Source organism: Anas platyrhynchos, chromosome 1 (genome assembly GCF_047663525.1).
Source record: "Anas platyrhynchos isolate ZD024472 breed Pekin duck chromosome 1, IASCAAS_PekinDuck_T2T, whole genome shotgun sequence".
Taxonomy (NCBI): Eukaryota; Metazoa; Chordata; class Aves; order Anseriformes; family Anatidae; genus Anas; species Anas platyrhynchos.
The window spans coordinates 185,215,831-185,238,288 of NC_092587.1; the positions used below are offsets into that span (position 1 = coordinate 185,215,831).

At 41.1% G+C, this 22,458-nt stretch overlaps 1 protein-coding gene across 2 annotated transcripts in view; it reads right to left on the reverse strand.

The window, feature by feature from the left end:
• Positions 1–22,458, reverse strand: part of MTUS2 (microtubule associated scaffold protein 2) — a 275,206-nt gene that overhangs the window by 249,376 nt on the left and 3,372 nt on the right. For both annotated transcript variants that reach the window (XR_011806475.1, XM_072032648.1), the window contains exon 2: positions 18,772–18,845. The gene's annotated coding sequence lies outside the window, so the exon portion shown is untranslated. The remainder of the gene's footprint in view (positions 1–18,771; positions 18,846–22,458) is intronic.

The window sequence follows — 22,458 nt, forward strand, 5'->3', positions numbered from 1 at the left end:
CATTTAGTTAAAAGCTTGTCTTGTAAGTTATTATGAGCTATTTATGATTTCAAAAACACTGGAAAAGTAAGCAGTATGCCTCCTCTGATACATATTTCACCTGAAATTTAACATCTAAATTTCTTGAAATAATGTTCAACTGGAGTCCAATTTGATGTATGCTAATACAATTTACTGCTGTGCTTTTACTTTGCACATTTGTTTGATGAATTGAGGGCTACTTGCAAATAAAATTTTATACTCTTCTAGAAAGGTTTTGTTGCTGATCATTTTAACAGTTAAAAGCCTGCCTTGGACATCTGCATTTTCTCCACCCTCCAAAGGAAAAGAACCATTTTAAGCTCCTTGTTTTACTCCAAATAAGTACTTCTGATAACAGTAGCTGGGAATCTCCTTGTAAGGAAGGATACACGTGCCACTTATTTGTCAGTACAGTTTTACAGCAAGAGATGCTCCTCCACCTACTGAACTACCATGAACTCCAATCCTGTACAAACAGTACCAAGTCATCAAAAGAGAGGGCACCCAGTTTACCTCTAGGAAAAACTGGTGACAAGTACGAGCAATCCTCATGAACCAGACTGCAACAACACAAAAACATACAAAACTTCTTTTAACCAAAACAGGAATACAGCCCAGAGAATCATGCAGGTATGAAATCAGACAACAGGAACATCATGACCCCAAGCTACTCATGAAAACAGAGGCAGCAGCACTAGAAATAAAAATCTAAGAGGCTTTCTTCACCTGGAAAGAACTTGTCTCACCAATATCATATGCTACACCTTAAAGTGCTTTTGTAAGCATAGCTTCTGGAAAAGCATTAAGACTGATTTACTGCATAAAACCCTATTTTAACTAAATAGACTTGCATGTTTAATCATCTTTTGTCTAATGCAAAGGCACCCAAATAATAGTTATTGTCTACTGCAGACAACATGTGTAACAAGCTAAGATCATCAGCAGAATCAGTATTCCTGATAACAATACATACAATTCGCGCTACAGAATAACAAGTCTGGAAGAGAGCCCAGTTGTCTATAATGTATTTTAACATTGAATCTCAAAAAACAAGATTTGTGTGTTGTTTTTTTCTTTTAATCTAAGCTAACTTCGCATTTGTAGGGTCTGCTAGACTGAGGCTCTAGAGGTTTAAGTCCTCCTGAAACTGGAAAACTGTCACAGATGTCCTTAGCCAATGTAGGTCCAGAAATGCTCCTCAGTTTCTCCATGCACATACATCTGTGGCTTTTCTGAGATAGCTGCCAACAAGGATTAACTTTGCTTGCCCTTTACTGTATTCAGATGCTCATCACCAGTATTTCATGCTCTGATCATCTTCCTATAAAGGAAGTTGAAGTTATTTTTCATGGCAGTTGTCCTCTCAGATCACAGAACACTCATCTTGCCTTGCAGTCAGAGGAGGAATGAAATATGAACACGATACTTCCGAGGATGATGTAAAAGAGACAGAAGGAATGAACACTCCCCCATCACAGATTCCACCATTAAAAATGGAATGAGTGCCTACATATGATGTTTTGCTTCACATCTCTGAAGATGTCCTAAATAACTAGAATATGTATATGCTCCATGTCCCCTTTTCAAGTTCCTGTCCAGTTTCAAGCAACTTGGATATATCAGCTGAGTTCCCATAAGTTCTATGAAAGCATGGAAAAGAGAGAACTCTATAAAAAAATAGGCTGAACAAACACTGTAAGCTTTAACTTTATATGAAAATAAAGCCTCTATTAGAAAGAGTTCTTCCTTAATGATGGGAAAGCCACAACTGAAATAAAATTGAGACACCAAGGGATTCATCTCTTCTTCATCAAGGTTTTTCTCCCATTGTGACAGTCTGTTGCCTAATAAGGTGCAGCTGTCAGACATTTCCCCACCAATTACAGTATCACTAAGGGCCCTCCTGCATGTGGCTTCTGAGACATGAGGATTTAGTCTAACCCAGGCAAAACATGAGTTAAATCATGAGACAAACCCAATGGAAGTCAGCCTTCATTAGCTCTGCTGCAGGTTTTATGATCACTAATATAGTTATGGGCTTCAAAATTCAGAATTAACATTAATTGTACTGATTTCTGGTGTACACCACTTCATGTACATGGTAAAATTGATGAATGCTATGTGAAAGGGATTTTTCTGAATCAGCTTGGGTTTGCCAACTGAGTTTTAAGTACTGTCCCATTGCTTACATTAGAAAACAGGGAGAATTGGAGTTGCTAATACTCAAACAAGTTTCCCAAAGTTATCTGAATATAGCAGAAACTCTACAGTCAGTTCAGCAACAACTTACTTTTCCTTTCATTGTTTTTATTCTTCCTTTCCTTGTTTTTACTGATACTCTTATTTGGACATGATAGCACATGCTGTATACAAGAAAGGCTTCATAAGTAGTGGTAACTCCACATAAGAAATCTCATTTATAAGTGCAGGACTTTTTGTTCCAGCTCTAGCTTTAAAGACCTATAATTCAAGCATAGGGGAAGTAGCAAAACAGAAACTGAGATGTACACTGACCTGATAAAGTGTCGTGAAGCACCAGTAACAGATCTCTTGTGAGAACTGGGATTTACTAGTGTCGTTTTCTAGCTACCTCTCCTTGCCATTTCTGTGGATGCTAAACCTAAAGCATTCTTCAAAGAAAAAACCTCAATTCACTTACTGACATTGAAGATTAAATTATACCCAGCAGAACTGGTTTTCCCTTTGTTACTGGTATCTGCTTCGCACACATGGCTACTTACCAAGTTACATGGACTGGGGGGGGACTATTCCAGTACCTGGATTCAGCCTCTAGTCATGCTTGGTATCAATTAAATATTTCCAGATGCCTGAGCAGAGCCAGTCTAAAAGAGTACCCATGCAATTAATGAGTGCCGTGTATTCTCTTCAGTGCACATGAAAATGGGTCAGCAACATTTTAAAGTGTGCACATGATCCTGCCCTGGGGAAGAAAAGTATAAAAATGTCTTCAGATGCCTTCCAGATCTGGGACTACAAAATACACCACTGAAATAGTGCTCAAAACAGACTAACATACCACAGACCATTTTCCCTTTCTCTTTCAAAGTTTCTGTTGGGTTCCTGGATTTTACTTCCTCTTCAACCCTCTAAATCCTACCTCTACCTATCCATCCCTTAGTCTTCTTCCAGTTTTCTCACCTAGTTGTTCTCCTTAGATTGATTTCTCTAACCTCTTTTCCGTGTCTTCCCTTCTACATTTTCACTTAGCTTTAAACCATGCTTGTGGTCATACTGTACTGATCGTTTCATTAAATTATGTATGAAAACAAATGATAAGTACCATTTTAAGACAGTTGAAGCTGCCAAGGTTCTTACATAATTAGGTTAAATTAGCTATGATAGACCTGCAACACTAATAGATTTCATTTTACTCATTACACCTACTGTGGCATATCATCATGCCCAAAGACACCGACACTAACTGCCAGTGCAAGTGGTGTTGTGTTTTATCAGCCTTAGTAAGCCAGACATTAATACATTTCTGCACAATTCCCTGCAGACAGGGCTAGCGCCTGGGTAATGATGTGTGTCATTCTGAGCAACCTCCTGCAATCTGCAGGGCCCAGCCATGCCAGCAGCCATCCTGCTAAATGATCAGTTAGAAGCGAGAATAAAGAGCTGAAGCTGTGCAAATAAGATGCCTGCTTGTAACTGGGAAGTGAGGCATTAGTCACCACACTAACAGAACATCTTAACTACAAAAAGGACCATAGCATATACAAATCAAGGCTCTGCTTAATGCTGATATTTAATAAGAGGATTACATATTGCACATAATCAGAGATGTTTTCATATTCACTCCTCTGCACACCCCACGCAGTTCTCTGGTCACTCAGAAGAGCAACACTCAAGATGAGCTCTTAGAATATAGAAGTTAATAAGCCCTCTCTGCTGCTGAGTTCTCTCAAGTCTGTGGGAAGCTGACTTCTCAAAGACCTCTTCTGACAATCTATTTTACAGAGCAGCTATTTCATCACTGCAACAACACAAGGCTGCATAAACTCTTCCACATCACTTTGATGACATCCACAGAAGATGAGCTTCCTCCATTGCCTACAGAGCTGGATGAAGGAAGTGGTGTCTGGAACAGGGCTTGCAGACTAAGCAGCAAGACCCAGCAGTCACACTGGGCCTTCACACTGGAAACCATTCCCATTTCCTTCTTGTGAAGAGCAATTATTTACAACTTTAAGCTCACACCACAAAGGCAAAGAGGAATCCCCGCCTTACTCTATCCTGTCCTGCCAAAAAGGCAATGTCACTAGGTGGGCCAGATTCAGCCCTCAGCTCAGCTAGCTTAGGTCAGAGGTTGGACTCGATGATCTTGAGGTCTCTTCCAACCTAGAAATTCTGTGATTCTGTGTGAATCACAAAATCATTAAGGTTGGACAAGACCTTCAAGATCATCTGGTCCAACCATCCCCCTACCACCACTGTCACCCACTGAACCATGTCCCCAAGCACCACATCCAACCTTTCCTTGAACACCCCCAGGGACAGTGACTCCACCACCTCCCTGGGCAACCCACCCCAGTGCCTGACTGCTCTTTCTGATAAGGAGTGTCTCCTTATTTCCAACCCAAACCGACCCGGCACAACTTTAGGCCATTCCCTTTAGTCCTGTCACTACTTACCTGTGAGAAGAGGCCAACCCCCAGCTCCCCACACCTTTCTTTCAGGCAGTTGCAGAGAGCAATAAGGTCTCTCCTGAGCCTCCTCTTCTCCAAAGGAGGCAACCCCAGCTCCCTCAGCTGCTCCTCAGGGACTCAGGAAACAGATCTTCCTTATAATGCCCTTAAACCAGATGTAAACAGCCACACATCCTGCAAAGGGCAGCTCTAACTCAGGGAAACTTTTAAATCTACAGACAAGACTGAAGGAAAATAAGATCCAGTATGTCCTGTAGCATTTTCTTCAGGACACCATTTTTTCAGTGATTCAGATATTTTCCCTGGAATTAGTGCAATGAATTTTTCCATTGGATCAAGCAGCCACAGCAGTTTTTGTATCTCTAGCAAAAAATGTACTCCAGGAAGACAGTTTAGGCCAGCTTAAAGGATACTGCTACTGTAGCAATCATTCCAAATGCAGTTTGCATTGCTATAAGCCAGCAGTCTAAAACTAAATCCAAATCCCTTTAATGACATTTACAAAAAGGATCCTTGAGGATTTTATAATCCCAAGGGCACAGACTGTGTTCTCAATATGATAAAACAATGAAGATCCAATACTCTCAACACACTGAGACTGTATTTTATGGAACATATGTGAAGACTGCATTCCCAAGCAATTCAAGTTGCCTTTTAAAGCCCCTGGCAAAATAAAAGGAAATAAGTGTCTCTGAAGCAGCAACTGTAAGACAGGAGAAATATCTGTTTTCACTGATGAAGACAAGATGATGGTATGGAGACATTAAACCCTTTGGAAGTGTTATGAATGCAAAGGAAAAGACTAGTTCTGGCAGGATGTCCAATGACAAACCCTACAACAGGCAGGATGGGAAGAGCCAGCAAACCCTAGCAGAACCAGAAGGGTCACGTTCTTCCAAGCAGTTAGTGAAATTTAGCCTCTTGGCAAGTCCCACTTCTCAGAGTGGAATGTCACATTATATGTAATTTCTCAGCATTTGAAAAGCCCTTTGCAGGCACTGCACATTAAAGCATACCATTTCAAAGCAAAGACGCTCCCCTGCCCAGTAAGTCAGTCCTTAACTGAGCACTACACAAGTCAGGTCATCATGGTAAATTGCTTGTACTGCTTCAATAGAAAGTGTCAGAAGGCATCCAAGTACCAGCAGCTTCCTTGCATGTTCACATTCTATAAACTAATTATTTCAGAGTAAGCCCAAAATACTGAAGTGAATCCATAGAGTTCACATTATTTATTCATCTTTGATACGAGAATAGCCATTACCAGGAAAGACTTATGTGAAAGGGCATGAAAAGTTAGAATTATTCTTTAAATACTTTTGCTAGTAATTTTCTGCAAAAATAGAAAACAAAATTAGAACCAACCCATCATTGCTGAAGAAGCACAAGTCTTATTACATAGCAAGAGTCTTTTAAACCATCACCCACAATCATCATCCACACCTAGCTCCACCAGTTGACATCTCTGGAGATTCAAGCAGTGAAGAGTAACAAAAAAAAATGTGCAAGAAGCAGGTACAGAAGTGGTTGATGAGAAGCAGACTGGCCAAAAATGGTTCTGGATCAAATACACAGGATTTAGTGAAGATGTGAAAGGTGTCATGGGCTGAGGATAAGCACCATCTACTTTCTTGGCCACAAAGGGAAGACAGAGGTTGGCACAGGTGGCCCAGCAGGGAAGGCCAGCCAGCAGAGAGCTAAACACCAGAAATTTAGTGCTGAAAATCTAAGGGATATTATGGGAAAAACAACAGGATTTGGAGTAGGATGAGTTGCAGGTAACTTACTCCCAGGCAGTAAGTAGCCAACTGTGCCCTCTGCTCAGTGCACAGAAGAGGATGAAGATGTCTATTTTGGTTGCATGCCTTGAGTACTTATAAGCAATTTGCAAAGGTGTCAGAGAGGCTGAGGTGCAGAATGAACACGGTAGGAGATTGGGCAGGTCAAGATTAAAAAAGGAGTCTCAGAAAGAGCTGACCTGAGCAGTGGTAACTTCAACTGTGTAGTGTGGTAGATCCAGGTCAACCCCAGTCAGAAAAAAAACTGCCCAGGGATGGACTCACAAGCTGTGTCCAGGCAAAAATCAGTGTTATGAAAAACATTTGGAAACAAGCACAGTGTCAACAGGAGTCTAAATATAAGAACATTAATTCTTTCAAGTAAAAATGCTGGAAAAAAAAATGAGGAAGGGATCATCAAGTAGGGCAGAGTTTGAGGAGACTTGTCAATAGTTGCAAAAAGCAGTCCAGTCATTTTAGCAAATAGCAAGAAAGTACTGTTTTCACATCTTTTAGGCTAAAAATAAAAAAAGCAGAAGAAAAAGTGTCTAGGAAGCTCTGAGAGGTTATTGGAGACCTGTGCTGAAGGAAGCCCAAGGAGATGGGATTCAGCCAGACAGGGAGGTACAAGGAGGAGCTCTGGCCACCAGGACATTCACAGCCTTTGTGACTGCAGACAAGGTGAAGAGAGGGACAAAAATGACCAGGTGGGTGGAGAATCAAAAGAGTTAACTTATGAGGAAGACTTACCAATAGTAAAATAAATGAGAAGGATAAGGGAGGCCAGGAATTTGTAGGAAAGCATGAGGGACACATGTTGCTGACTCTCGGGGTGCAGAGTGTGGTGACAGTCACTTCTCATTTTCCCACCACCACCACTTATCACAGCAAGCTTATTCTTTACCATATAAATGATAGACTAAAAGTTTAGTACAGAGGAAATTCTTCATATTTGGGGCTGGTATAGGAAAAAAGTTTGAGCTGCTTTACCTGCTCCTCCAGGCTTTCCTCTACCTCTGTCACTGCCTGCACCATTAGCAAAGCCACCCCTTTCATATCCTTCAAAGTTTCATCTTCACTGAACATTATCAGAAGTCCCCAGAGCTCTAATTTGTATCCTGTTAGTGTTACATGGGAATTAAGCTAACAGATGCCAAGCCAATTGCCCAGAAAATTTTAGTAGAGTAGTCTTTGAAATTTAGTATGAGTGGAACATGTATTCACAGCAAAAATAGAACAATGTAGGTTTCTTTTAGAAGCTGTGACACATTCGTGGTTTCATGTATTCTATTCTAATTTAGAAGTAGCATAGATCTCTAAATACATGAAATATTTATATTACCCTTACGAGCAAAAAAGGGAGAAATGCATGTTCTAAAGATGTACACCTGAGGAAACTCAGGTTTTTCCCTGTTCAGAAAAATCCTCAACGTAAGCAACATATCCATTAACATCAGAATATATTCTTCAGGAAAACTTTGGAGATGGCCTCTCTTCTTTCAAAAAAGGCTATTGGTTACACTATATTTTCTCATATTCAGAAATGGATCTATTTACTTTTCTTCTGCTTCTTATGAAACCAGCATGCAAAGCATGCTCTTGACTCCACAGAAACAGCATTTTGAATGCAAGTCATTTTAATATACCGCTGCAATTTACAGGAATGATTTTAAGCAGTATCAGGGGCAATGTTCTCACAAATCAAAACTAAGGACAGGCTACAAGCTTTCTACATTTATTTTTTGAATGATTTGTGTCAGAGGCCTCTTCCTTACAAGTTAAATTCACTTAAGAAGCAGCCTGAATCTCTCCTTCAGAGAGATCTTTATACTTTATGCATAACTATTCACACTGGGAGTAATATTTGGGTGGACAGAAAGGCTTACAATAAAGTTAGATCTAGCAAGATTAGGTGGGGTGTTTTTTTGTTTTGTTTGTTGTTTTTTTTTTCCTCTAGAAAATCAAAGTTATAGAGGATGGTATAACACTATTCAGTGATGTAATGTGAAAACACTACAGAAAAAAAGTTAAATCCCCTTTAAAGAAAGGGGAATCATTTCTGAGGTTTTTTTTAGCTACTGTAGTGATGGATCCCAGAAGAGGAACACAGACAAATCAGATGAAATTGACGTGAAGTATCTGAATGCTAGAAAAGCTATAAATACTGGACTTTGATCCCATTTATTTCCACTGGGAAAAATAACCTAGCCCACGTTAATTTACCTGTAAAGTCATTAAGGCAAATATGACTAGAACAAATTCATCTTTGAAAAGCCCTGCAATTCAAGAATTATGAGTCATTCCCTCCTCCAAGCCTCATCATTAAAAATAAATTATAATGCATTTATTTGTCAAGTGTTAGCTTAGCCTTTGAGAGCAGTTGCATTAGCCTTTCTGGCTTCCCCCCCCACACACACACCACTATCTGACCTTAGACTGTAGGGATTAGAAGAAAAATGTATGCATGAGTAGCATGTATGTAAATCAGTCATTAAAGAAAATCTCATTGCATAGCAGAAGATCTGCAAGGAACATTGAGTAACATTGCTAGGAAATACTAGGAATCTACTAGGAAACCTGAACACGGGAAAAACTGTTTTGGGGGAAAACTGTTTTGACCTTAGTCCTTACAGCACGCACATACCACAGTAAGGTCTCTAGGAATATGGACTAGGCAAGAGTGAGATATATTGGGAAGAATCAAGTCCCCTGGCCTCCAGAGGAGCAACACCTCTATGCTGCACTGCCCACATTTTCATCTGAGAAAGAAAACAAGATGTAACACCAGCACAGGGCCCCAGTGTACAAAGTCCTTGAATTGGGTGAGAAAGGATCACCCACCATCCCATATCACGCAGGCACAATAAGCAGAGAACAGTGATGAAGGCAAAGAAAGCCCCAAGGAAGACTGCAGAGCCCTGCAAACTACAGCACTAGGTTTTGTATAGCTGAAGTGCCAACAACATTCAGACCAGCTAACACAGAGAATGCTTGTGTTTTAGTGCTAATGATCACTTGTGGCTGAATGAGACATTTCCTCAGAAATACAAACCTTTGCTGTACCACTATGTACAGAAATATATTCCTTCTCCAGAACTATCACAAGTTCAAAGCCCTATGTGGAAATGTTTATATCAGCAAGATCAATAGCACTGCCTTTTATATATCAGAAGTCTCCAGCTCCACAGCTGCTACTTCAGCATATATAAGAGATTAGTAGGATATAAAGGGATCAGGTTCGGCTTGATGTGTTAAGACACTGAAAAAAAAATCAAACAGGGAGAGGGGACATTGATTCCAAACAACTTGAGTTTGAGATGAAAAGCGAACAAGTTCCATGCCATAACATCTACTCAACATTAATATTTACTGTAAAGCTTTAAATCACCCACATTTTTCTTAACTGTCTTAATGTCAAAATAGATACCCAGCCTGCAGCAGAGCAGAAACTATCACCTACAGTAACCACCTAGCAGAGGGTGGAAGTGTCTTGACTGTTTCAAGTGTAGTTGTCAAGTTATTCATCAGCTGAGGATGTTATTGCCCAGCATTAATTTGGGATTTGCACTTATCAAAATATGTTAACTTCAAGTAGGCAGGATGCTGCTTTGGTAGAAACAGTGTACTCCAGCTGACCTCTCAGCTCTGGCTGCCACAACCCCTTCACAAAGTGGTGCTTACTAGCTCTCTGTCTGAAGAGAAGCTCTAGGATTTGACAAAAGGCAGGTTACTTCCAGCTAGAAAATGTGGCATCCATTTGCAGTCAGCTTCCACCTTGCATTGGGGCTGTAACTGGAGTAATTCACAAGTCAGCTCCCACTGAGAAATCTTTTTCATTCCTAAAACATTTTCTCTTCTATATACTTAACCTTACTAAAAGTGCAATTCCCACTGCAGTCTGAGAGGCACAGCCTAGCCTCACAAGACAAAGGGGCTCCTTATTAATTAATAAGTCTTCTTTAAACAGCCTGGAAGTACTCCAGTGTCACACACCCCAGGGCCACTCAACAGCAGAATGGACAAGACCAAATAAGGTTTGGCTCCCATACACCCCAGCACAGCTTTCCATCACCAACCCAGTGAGTTTAAGCACTTCCAGCAGACCTTCTTGTTCACCCCATTTGCCAACACATACCCTGTTCCACAGTGTGAAAAGCACTTTTGCTCATCATATTTCACAAGCTTCAAAGAGGAAAAAATGCAGATGTGACTGTTTTACAGGGCTCTGTATAGGTCCCAGAAGAGACCCTGAGCTGAGTGCACTGAGCAGTGCAAGCACTTTTCCCTGATGCATACCTGGCTCTTGTTCAGCAGTGTAGATGTAATTTAATGGGACCTGGTGGGCCATCCCACATTTGCAGGTGGCAACAGTTCTGAGATTACACGATATTTTGGTTCATAACCCTTTGGGAGTCTATAAATGTGATGGTAAAAGAACAGAAGTAGGATGATATTTAAAGTGAAACAGAAACTGCATCACTGGAAAAAGAACAGTATATAGGTCATACAAAAGCATCAATACAGATGACGCCTATTTCTCATTGCAACTTTTGATTCACAATTTCATTAAAATCTGAGTCATTTTTGCCCTCAACAAGAATTCAAAAATTATTAAAAATTAACCTCCTTAATGGGGCTCTCAAATGTGTTTCTCTGTGGACCCACATGTGATAAACTCAGAGTGATGACAAAGAATGTTAGAGTCTGGAATGAAACATTTTCTGTTCATTTTTGTGGTAGATGCCTTTGGACTCCTTCAGGGCTGCATATGGCCCCAATTGATAAACTCAACTTAAATGTGTAATTTTGTCTGGTAGGCATCCAATCTGAGAAACCCTAAAGTATAAAGGATGCTGTTTTATCTGTAGAAGTGCAACTGACTTTGTATGGATGGGGTCCTGGAGTGTGCAACTCATTGTCCTAAAGAGGAAAAATACAGAAAAAAAAGTAAACTTATATAAGAAGTAGTTTTGATGATCCAGAGAGGCAGCCAGGAAGAACAGACCTCAATTGCCTCCTTTTTAAAATGTGTACTTGTAAATTAAGAAGCATTTCAAGATTAGGCATCTGTCCAATTCTTTTTATCATTTAGTGTATTATGCTAATGAGAACGCTGTTTCTTTAATTATCATTTGCAGAAAAAATTGCATTCAATCCCTTGATCTTCCTTCAAACCATCCCAATGCTTGATTCCCCATAGGCTTTTAATCACACAGCTCCAGTGTGAAACTCTGCATTTGAGGAAAAAAAACTCTTAAAACTGGTTCACTGAGAAAGTTTAAATTGTTTTCTTATCCAAGCTATATCCTCCACCACTTGGCAGCTTAGGAGGAAGGGCTAAAAGACTCAAACAGCAGTTTATGCACTGAAGGCAGCCTAATGCTGAAACCTATTATACTGCATATAACAGACACTAAATGCCAGAACTTGTTAGAGGTAGAGACAAGTGAGCTATAAAGTAACTTAATATCATCCTGTGGCACTTCTAACAGGATTTACTGAATTCTACTGTAAAAAGGCACTTACAGTACTCACAACTGCCAGTGTTAACTTTGTTATGCAAAGTTACCCATATCCGAAGTCCACGGGCATTTGCTACTAGTTAAGTGGCTCTACACATTTCAACACCATTTCTGCTTCTCCTGATGGATATATGCATAACCAAAGCCCTGTCTAGATATGAACCCCAAAACTGCTTGGTGTGCAAACCTACCCCAAGGCTGGCAGCAGCCCTCCCACACCTGCACTTGCCATGCAGCATCCCCAGATTCATGTGATGCCAAAATCCATGCATGGGCTCAAGGACATGGGCCCTGTACACCCTGAAAGTGTCCCCTTCAAAGGGACTTCACAGAAACCCCATCATCTTCAGGGTGAGGACAGGAGGCTACACCGGCCCCAAGCCTAACCTACCTCACCACTGCAGGGAGGACCAAGGGCCATCATCAATGCACACGTTCTCCTTCAGAGATGTGGACATTGTTAGGCTTATCTCTTCTGAAAGACCATTTTCACAGGATCACAGAATCATCTAGCTTGGAAGAGACCTCCAAGATCACCAAGTCCAACCTCTGACCTAACACTAAGAGGTCCTCCACTAAAACATATCACTAAGCTCTACATCTAAACATCTTTTAAAACACCGCCAGGGATGGTGACTCATCTTCTGAACCATCTCTGGTTTAAGCCTCCAAGGCAGGCTTGGGAGCCCCCAGCATTCAGAGAAGCTACTGGCATTTCTTGAGTTGATGAGCCACAGACACCTCTGAATCAGCCTTCTGATATTTGCTTCACAGCAGCCCTGAAAAACATTGATGTTTACCAGGGCAATTCCTCATGCAAGCAGAGCTGCACCAGTGACATGGACAGGGGTGCTGGGGAGAAGTAACAGCCCCCAGACCTACTACAGAAAGGAAGAAGGAAGGGAAGAAGGAAGTTTTTTTTTGTTTTAGTGCACAGTGCAATAACTAAGCAGAATGTATACACCAGTTATGGTGTATCAATGTAGAGCTTAATTGCAGTATACATTGCATGCTGTGCTTTCATCCTGCTGTGAAACTGAAAGAAACACTGGATTTCTGGATTTTTTTTTTTTTGTAAAGCTAAGATACAAATCACTAATATCTTGAAGCAAAGTATTTACAAACAAATACTCTGACATCTCATTTATCTGTTTTGCCATAAAATTGGCTTATATGTGATTAATTACAAAAAATAAGCATAGCATGCTTTCATGCACTTTTCCTTTGAAATCAAGGTCACACTTTGTTTTGAAATTCAGAAAAAAACAGTATGAATAATGTGATTATCATATCAGAAGGTTCCTCACAAGTAATTTTAAGTGGGTTAAACCAAGGGCTCCTGAAGATGTTTCTATTGTGTCACTGCAGGTGGATCATTTCTTAGCCCTTGTCTGTACCCTTCATTTTATTTGACTTACTACCTGATGTACTGAAAGCATGCCATAAAATAGGATTCCTCATAACTACATTACAAGACAATGATAAAAGTTTATTCTTGTCCCAAAGCATTTACAAGCTGATTCCTGCTCCATAGACTCAATCCTAGTTAGGATGCTGCACCTCAGAAACAATACATGAACAGTGTGGTTATCAATGGGAACCTGGTAACTTCTGTAATCCACCTGAACATATTCACCGAGCCCTTCTGCAAATTCTCTGCTCAAGATACTCTGCTACACAGACTCCTTCGTGCTAAGCATGGTATAATACCAGGAGATGTGGATCTTTCCCAGATATTTGGTTTGCATTAAATGGTCACATCCATCATCTGCCTGGGCTGCTCTCTACCAAGGGAACAAACTTTCACCAAGGCTAGGTCAGTACAAGTCAGTTCTGGTGACAGCAACACCATTATGTTAACAAGTTATTTCAAATAGCCATAAGCTAATTTCTGCATGTATGCTGTTTTAAAAGCCTTCTTTATTAGCGATTTGAGAAGGAACCACTTAAGACCACGCTTGTTTCACAAAGAAGAAAATCAACTTTTGACCTCAGCCACTGTCCTCTTCCTCTGCCAGTGTGCAGAGTGAGCCCCAAAGCTGACCACAGCATCCCATGAAGTTCACCACATCTGCATTCTCCTACCTTTGCACAGCAGCAGCCACAAGCTTACAGAAGACCACATGGATTGGGAGCTGCTGACTGCAGAAGTTAGACAAATAACTTCTATATACTTCTTCAATATGAATTGTCAAAGCACTTGACTTGTGTACTACAGCACTAACAGAAAGCAATGCCTTCACCAGTACTGTTAATATTTCAATAGCTTTTTTTTCTAAAATAAAAGAGGGCAAACTATTCATTCCTCTGAATACTTACAATTGCAATGACAGGGCTCAGTTTCAATTGAGATTTGAATTGCCTTTTTAAAATGAAGCTTAATTCTATTAAAGGTTAAGATAAAAACATAGTATGGTCATGCTAAAAAATGACTTATTCAAGTAAAGGAGTATGGACAAGATAAAAGCCATGAACACTACATGCACAAAGAAAACAAACTGGGCTATTGGCAAGTCACAGGATGAGACAGGCTGGGGTCTGCTAGAAGTTCTTCAATTGAGGTAAGAACAGAATGAGGTACTCCTCAAGCACATATACTCAAAGTTACAAAAAATACTGTCATACTTCATTTTATTCTAGCAGAGAATCTGTTCTGGAAGAAGCACTTACTAGAAGATTTCTGGAAAGTCTACAAGTACTGCTCCATGGCTTAGCACCAGAAGAAGTCAGCTCCAGCTAATGTTATATTGACTCCTACCGGATACAGGTGAACCATTTATCTAGGGATACTTTATTACATGCCAAAAAAATCACTGTGTTACAGCCATAAAAGCTTTTTTGGTTAAAGAATTATAGCTAAGGAAAGTGACAGCAGCAGCAAAAAAAAAAAAAACAAACTGTAAAACAAACCCACAGTACATAACAGATGGGGAAAAGACACTGATAACAACGAATACAAATTAACATTGCAGAAATGCACACGAAAGATGGAAGCAAGCAAAAAATAGAAGCCTGGTAAGGTTTATAACAATAGGAGCACCACCCTAAATGTAACAAGAGTAAGTACATTCCAAGCTATGGCTTCAATAACTAGTCATTCCAGACTATAAAAAAAATCAGGAAAAAACAAATGTACTTGACAACTGCTTCTACTCTGTTTTCAGCAAGATGCAGGATGCTCTATTCAAATCTCAGTGATAATGACATACCTCCCATGCCATCAGTAATTGGAGAGCTTTAAATAGCCCCTCAATTAAAAACATGAATTCACTACCACAGGGCAGACATGCCAATAAGTTTCATGATGCAATGACTGCTGTTAAACATGACTGCAGAGAGTTGAAATTGATGCGGTATTGAAAAGGGTTAAGTGGGATAACCTAAGCTGCTATCGAACTGTTCGACTGACATCAGCAGTAAGCAGCATCAGGGAAAGGTTATCATGGGACACAATCAATAAGGCATTGAAAGACAGAGGCACAATTAACGCCAATCAGCACAGCTGTATGGAAAATAGGTCTGGTCATGTAAATCTGATCATTTGTATGCAGTTACATCATCATTTGATAATGGCAGTGCAGTGTGCTGACATGACACATTACTACTCCTAATTTCACACCATACATCAATTTAAAGTCATGCAATACATAAAGCCCTGAATTCAAAGATCCACCATACCTCCACACAGCTCCTACAAAATGAATTTTAGAAGTGGCTAATTGGAGAATCAGCATCTCAGATAACAGATACCTTGTCAGTCCAGCAGGAAAAACAATTGAGGTACAACATTTGGAAGCTGAAGAGAGCTACAGACTGCCTCCAAGAGCAAGGCTCATTATTTATTTTAACAATTTACCTGTGACATGGCAGATTCGTTACCACTGACACCCTTTAAATCAAGGCCTTGATCTCCTTCAGGAAGATATGCTGAACAAAGGAATTAAAGGACAACTGATATACCCTGTATTTCTTTGACCTGCACAGAGCAGGCAGAAAGAACTTATTCACATGGTCCCCTCTGGCCTTTAAATTTGTAAGTCTAGGAAACAATGACCCAGACATTAATAATCCCCCTGGAATTTAAAGCAATAAGTGAATCATGCTTAATCCATCCGATACAGTATAGGATGTCTTGAGTATTTCTATGAGATTTCAATGGTAATCCCATGTTAAATTACTGGATGACTTAAAATATTGTTAAGTTGCTTTCCTGAGTTTCTGCTTATAGCTGAAAGCAGCTACAAAACTATTAGAGGCATTTCACTAGCTGTTTGTGTAAATACAGATGTATAGCATCAACTCTCTGATCCACAACTTCCCATGCAGACCACTTCAAGCAACTCCTTGGCATTATTGAAAATAGTTTCCTATGAGAACAACATTGCAGTGCTGTCAGGATACCTCCCATCAAGTACAGGCATGAGGGCAATGCACTGTAAGCTCATACAGATCTCTTGAGCAGGGTTATGCTTTTGTATGCCCACCATCTTCACACACAAAGCTCTGAGATCAGTATGAGGAAAGTGAAAAGCACATTATCTCCAAACACACAACACTGGGTCCTCTTTGAAAGAAGAGAATAGAGGAGTTTGAAACTGGCCAGGAAGCTTTATTCTTATTCAAAGTCTTACTTTGACTACAGCAGACATGTCAGCTCAAAAAGGAAGAGGACACATTACTAAGAACAAGGACTCAACACCTGCTGATGAAACATACTTAAGGGAAAGGAACAATTTAATGGGACATTTTGGAGATACCTACTAAGAAATTACTTGCTGTGCTCTTTTTATCTTATTTAAAGACAATTAAACAATACTGAATCATTGTACAATTCCTGCTTCATATAGCAATAGTCTTTTGCAATTGTCATCCAAACACTGGAGTCCTCAAACTAGGAAATCCACAGGCACAGAGAATTAAGAATACTCAACAGGGCTCATATGTATTCCTCATTTCAGGTTACTTGTGCTTTTTGGCTCCATAACCAAATTCCAAAACAGGGTCCAACCTTGGACTTCATCCAGTTAGTGGCAGTGAGAGCTGGGCATGGGTCTCAGCAGCAGCTCTCCCTAGGCACAGGAGATGTACAGCTTTAACTTCACTGCTGGAGTTAAAAGGCTTACAACCCCACTAATGAGAAGGCAAAAACAGTTATCTGCTTGTAAAAATGGAATAATTTGTGCATGGGAAATTCGTAAGAGGCAGTGATATGAATTTTTGTGCATCCCTTACTACAAAGTTTTGCAAGTGTCCTCAAAGAAATGCACATCCTTTCGTCCTTTTGTGTCAGGCAACAGCGCAGGAACATCATGTGCCACCTGTAAGCCCAGCAGGTGTTTCTCCCATTGCATGTTTAGGTGCCTTACTGCTGTGTGTACCCAAGATGCACATGCCACTCAGAGACAGTTACACCCAACTCAACCACCCATTTCTCAGCCAAATGCACGTCTGAGTGAGCATGACTTGCCAGAGAAGCAGCTTTCAGCTTGGGTAAGGGGTGGGTTATTCCTCTCCAGACTCCTGCAACCATACAGTTCCTATCTGATACATGTGCTATCTAACACATGATGTAGTGCTGTCTCGTGCATCTGTCCAGTTGAAGAACCCCTTGGAAGCCAGGATCATGCTGTGATTGAGCCTGATGTCTGCTTCACCTTCCCAAGCCCTACTAGTCCTTATTGTGTCTGTAGCCTGGGCTGGGGAAGAAGATGGACACGATAGCATTTCCTAAATTGAATGGGATCAGGGAATGCCCTTGGTAGTAACCTGGATTTGTGGTTTTTGCTCATGTGGTATCAAGCTGAGGAAGGAAATCAGAGTCATCACTCTTGAGTGATTCCTCACCATGCTGCAGGCTAGAGACATTCCCACAGGTTTCTCTGGGATCCTGGCTATTTCCCAGTTCTGGCAGGAGCTCCAGGCCAGACCAGGAGCAAGTCTCCCCAAAGGACAGAGCAATGTTTTTTCCAGGTCACCAGACTTACTCCAGCCAGGCCAGATTTTTTTTTTCCCCTGCTCCAGGGTCAGGATCAGACCTGCCTGCAGGAGATGCATACCCAGAAAGCCACACAGTTATGTGGACAGTTGATTTTTCTTGTCTTGCTGTACAAGCCACTGTGGTAGGAATGACATAACACACAAATTTGACCAAGCCCTTCAAGGTCATCCACCAGACTGTCTCACCCTACTAACACAAAAGTTTTGTTGTTGTTTTTTTTTTTTTTTTTTTTTTTTTACAGGTATAACATCATTGCTGACCTTCCAGAGGCTTCAGCAAGCATCATTATTGCTCACAACTACCAAGCACAACTTCACATCACCACAACATGACTTTACTAGGATCCACAGTCATCTCCCAGACTGCGGGATTACACCTTCCCTACTGTCCCAAGCACAAAAGACCAGCTTCAAATATTGTCATACCTTTAAAAAACAACTCTTGACAGTCCAAAGAACTACACAAAGGAAGTAACAAGATTCAGTTTAGATATGAATCTAAACTAGCATAGCACATTTTCCAATATACATTATACATACCAGGCAAAATTCAAAATCATTAGGGAAGACGTCTATTTACATTTGATAATTCCCCCAGTACAAGAGCCTCATGGTTCACTTTGAAGTCACCTTTATCTACATTGCTTATAAAATTGTTGGAGGGCGTTTTCTTTTTGTTGGACAGAATAACACTAATACAAAAATCAAAGACCACTTGCAAAAAGAGCTCTTTGGTGGCAAACATTTATAAGATTAAATCAGACAAAAACAGAAGACACTTACCCAGAATGCTGGAAAAACAAATGTTACTTCCATTGGTGATAGTTTACCCTAGAAGACAGTCCCAGGGTGGAAACCTTTAAAAAAAACAAACAAAAGGCTCGTTAGAATTAGAGTAGGTAACAAGGACAAACACCATCAAACCTTTTGTAAACACTCTGCTAAAGATCAAACATCCTGCACTTCTGATTGCTGTCCTGTCTCAATTTCCTGACATGAACTCACAGATAAGTTGATCCTAGTTAAAAGTAACTCAAATGAAGCAGTGCACCTATCCTGGAAAAAGAGGAAGATGCAAAGCTTTGAAATAAACACCACGTTTTCTGTTCCTCTTCCTCTGTAAGACCTTTAAAGCCAGTCAGTGCTCTTAAGTGAAGTTTAGGGGCACAAACTGAAGGGGAAGCACAGATTAAACTTAGTCAGGTTTTGACATATTTACAAAGATCAGTATTTAAGGGACTTTGTGCTATTCGGTCCCCTGTTCACATGCCACATTTTGATGGAATAAGAGCAATGCATTGCTAATTCAGGGAGATTTAGCTGAATTTGTTTCTGATGAGATCATCCAGGAAGAGTAGGGAGAGAGAGAGGAGAAACCAGAGCTAGAAAGATCATCCAGAAAATACGTAAGTCAAGAGATGATCGCAGTCACAAGAAACAAACATCACATAATGGTGGTTATGGTACCAGAGATCACAGCTGAAGCCAGGGAAAGAAAGCAAGCCAGTCCTGAGATGTGATAAGAGGTCTTGAGATGTACAAGTGGTAAAAGATGCCAAAGTCAAACTGCCAAGAGCCTCAGTGAAACTAGATGAGAATCTGTCAAGTAGGACCGATCAGACCATATATTAAAAAGCTTTGCCATCTTTTTTGTCATTAGTTCAGTGACATGTATTTGTATAAGAGAAAAGGAGAGATTAGAGTGAGGAGTTAAAGTCACAAATGCAAGGGAGACCATAAAGAGGGATGTGACTGTAGGACAAGCAGAGCAGATAGACGACAGAAGAGACCTGTATGACAGGGCAGGGAAAGGAAGGACAGCTGAGTTAAAAATGAAGTCATAAGACAATTTCTTCTTTGGGGTTCAAAGCAGGTGGAGAAAAGTTGGATGAAAACTTAGATACTAGAAGATGAAGATACAGATGGGATTTAAGGTAAGATTTAATTAAATAGTAGTCTTTAAATGTTTTATTCACATGCAATTTGTGGTTACCATTCTTGATGCATTTCATAGAAATGTGGTAAAATCACAAATCCAAAGAAGCCTGCAGAAAAATTTGCACTAATTACAATGAAATTTATACTTTGGCAACAAATATTAGGTATGTTCTATTCCTCCTCTTCCATTCCCCAACAAGGCAGGTTGCTTCTTTGCAAATAACTCCGTTAAATTAAGTTGCACGTTCAGCCTCATTAGCCACCATCTCTATCTTCCTGCAGTTTTAATTAGATAGGTCTTTGTGCATGGTTACCTCAATCCTTCCCCTAAACAACCCCCTAACATTGCTTTTTATTGCACCATTCTTCAAATGCTCCTAATTACACCAGGGGCTGCCAGCACTCTCAGAGCAGAGCTCTCCCATGGAAAAGCCAGGAGGTGCAGCCTGCACCAGAGGTGAAGAGGCACATGCACCCTTAGGGCAGGTCTAGGGGGTTAGATGCTCTTCCATACTGTTTTACCCACTTTAACCAAGATAACAGATCAGGAAATAGGGTCAAGTGAAGGCTCAGACCTGCTGCAGGGACACCAAACCACATGGAGCTGACTTCTCACTGCAGCTCCACTCCTGCTCCATGAGCTCACTTGCTGGTCCACCACTTTCACATCCAGCACACAAACACAGGGCAGGAAGGAGATCTGCCACCCCCCTGGAGTCAGAGGGACATCAGAGACCCCTGAATTTCAGATTTGTGCCTGACTGCAGCTTCTGCCACAAAACAACCCCCAAGTGAGCCAGCATTTCCCCATGGGAAACAGGATGTGGCACTGCCCCACAAGACAAAAATCCTCATGAAAACCTTCTCCAACAGCCTTTAATCAAGGGTCTGACCTAACCTTCAGTCTTTTTTAAAATCAAGCTCAGGAGCAAACAAAGGTGCCAAAAATCACAAAATTAACTGCTTCCAGCTGGAAATGGGGGGGGAGGGGGGGGGTAAAGGCTGATTCAGCTCCACCCCAGAAACTCAGCCCCATTGAGGCCATTCCTGGCCACCAAGGGTCAGGGCAGATCACCACAGCCGCTGGGATTTATGCAAGAGACATGTTGCTCCCGGCTCCTCTCAAATCCCAAAGACACTGCTGTTATGTAACAGGAACAATCAAACCAGGCAGCTTTTCAGAGATTTGATTCTAAAACTGCTGAGCAGCTAAAAATGAATGTGCCGTGGTGTTTTCTGCCTGCACCAGGTTAACCTGAAAGCTGCTGCAGCTCACAGCGACTCAGCTCGCACATCACCTGAGGCATCAAGATCCAGAAGGTGAAATAAAGCAACATTTGCCCATGTTCCCACCAGGCCCTCAGGGGAGCACAAAGCTCTGTGTCTTCTGACCTGAACCTCAGGGCTTTAATTTCTTCAGTATCAGTGGCTGGCTGGCTCCGCTGACGTTAAAGGATTACTCACATGAATAAAGGCAGAGGACCTGGACCTGAACTTTGCAGTGTGGACAAAGCAACGCTGTCCTAGCTACTAGCTCCTGTTCCTGTAACATCCCCTGCCTTGTGCATGCAGCAGTTTGAGTTCACCAAGGCTCAGGTAGATTATTTGACTACTGTTCCCTTTTTTAAAGCCTCCCTCTATCACATTGCACCAACAGCTAAGCAGCCTTTTCATCGTAATGGCAAGAGAAGAACCTCAGATCCCAGCAGGCTGCTACACCAGAACAAACACGTTCATTCCAAGAGCACGGCTCTGCCGGGTGTACTTGACTGCGATTTACTTGTGAATGTCTTCTGAGCACAGCATCCTGCCAGCTTTCCCTGTGCACAGCATGCCACGATTCCTCCTGGCATTCTGGCATGAACAAATTACATCAGACTCAGAAATGTTGAATACAAAGCTTTATTTTTTCCCCCATCAATCTAACTCTTATTGAATAAGATCAACGCGCCCTGTAGCACAGAAGTACACTACTCAGGAGTCATCCAGTCCCTCTGAAATTTGCTAATAGTATAAGCTTCAGAATTATTATGAGGACTGCAAGCAAATCTCAGGTGGCTTAAAGGGTTGTTCCACATGCCCCGTGCAAAGCTTGGCAGAGACAACACATGCCAGAGGGCTGGAGCATCTCTTCATCATCCAGCACTACCAGAGCATCTCTGTTCAAGCTCTCCTGCCAGGTTGGCTTCTTGGCAGCCTTAGTATTTTGCCATAACTTAGAGCTGCCTGGAGGGATAATAACCACAGAAGCCAACTCATTTAGGATAAGCTATCAAACAGTTAAAATCCAAAAGCAAAACTTAATAGAGAAACTAATTAGCCCAGCATGTGTTTTGGATGCTTGTTTACTTTTAAGCTATGATTTCAAAGGGAAGTCATTCTCCTGTAAGTGCTTGCTGAAGTGATACTCACAGCTGTGCAGAGAAAGAGCACAAGTTATGCCTTTCTTCCAGCCCTGCATCCAATGCAATAGCTGCCTCCAAGTTTATCTCTGGGTAGAACAGCCTGAAGGCTCACACAAGGAGCAGCAAC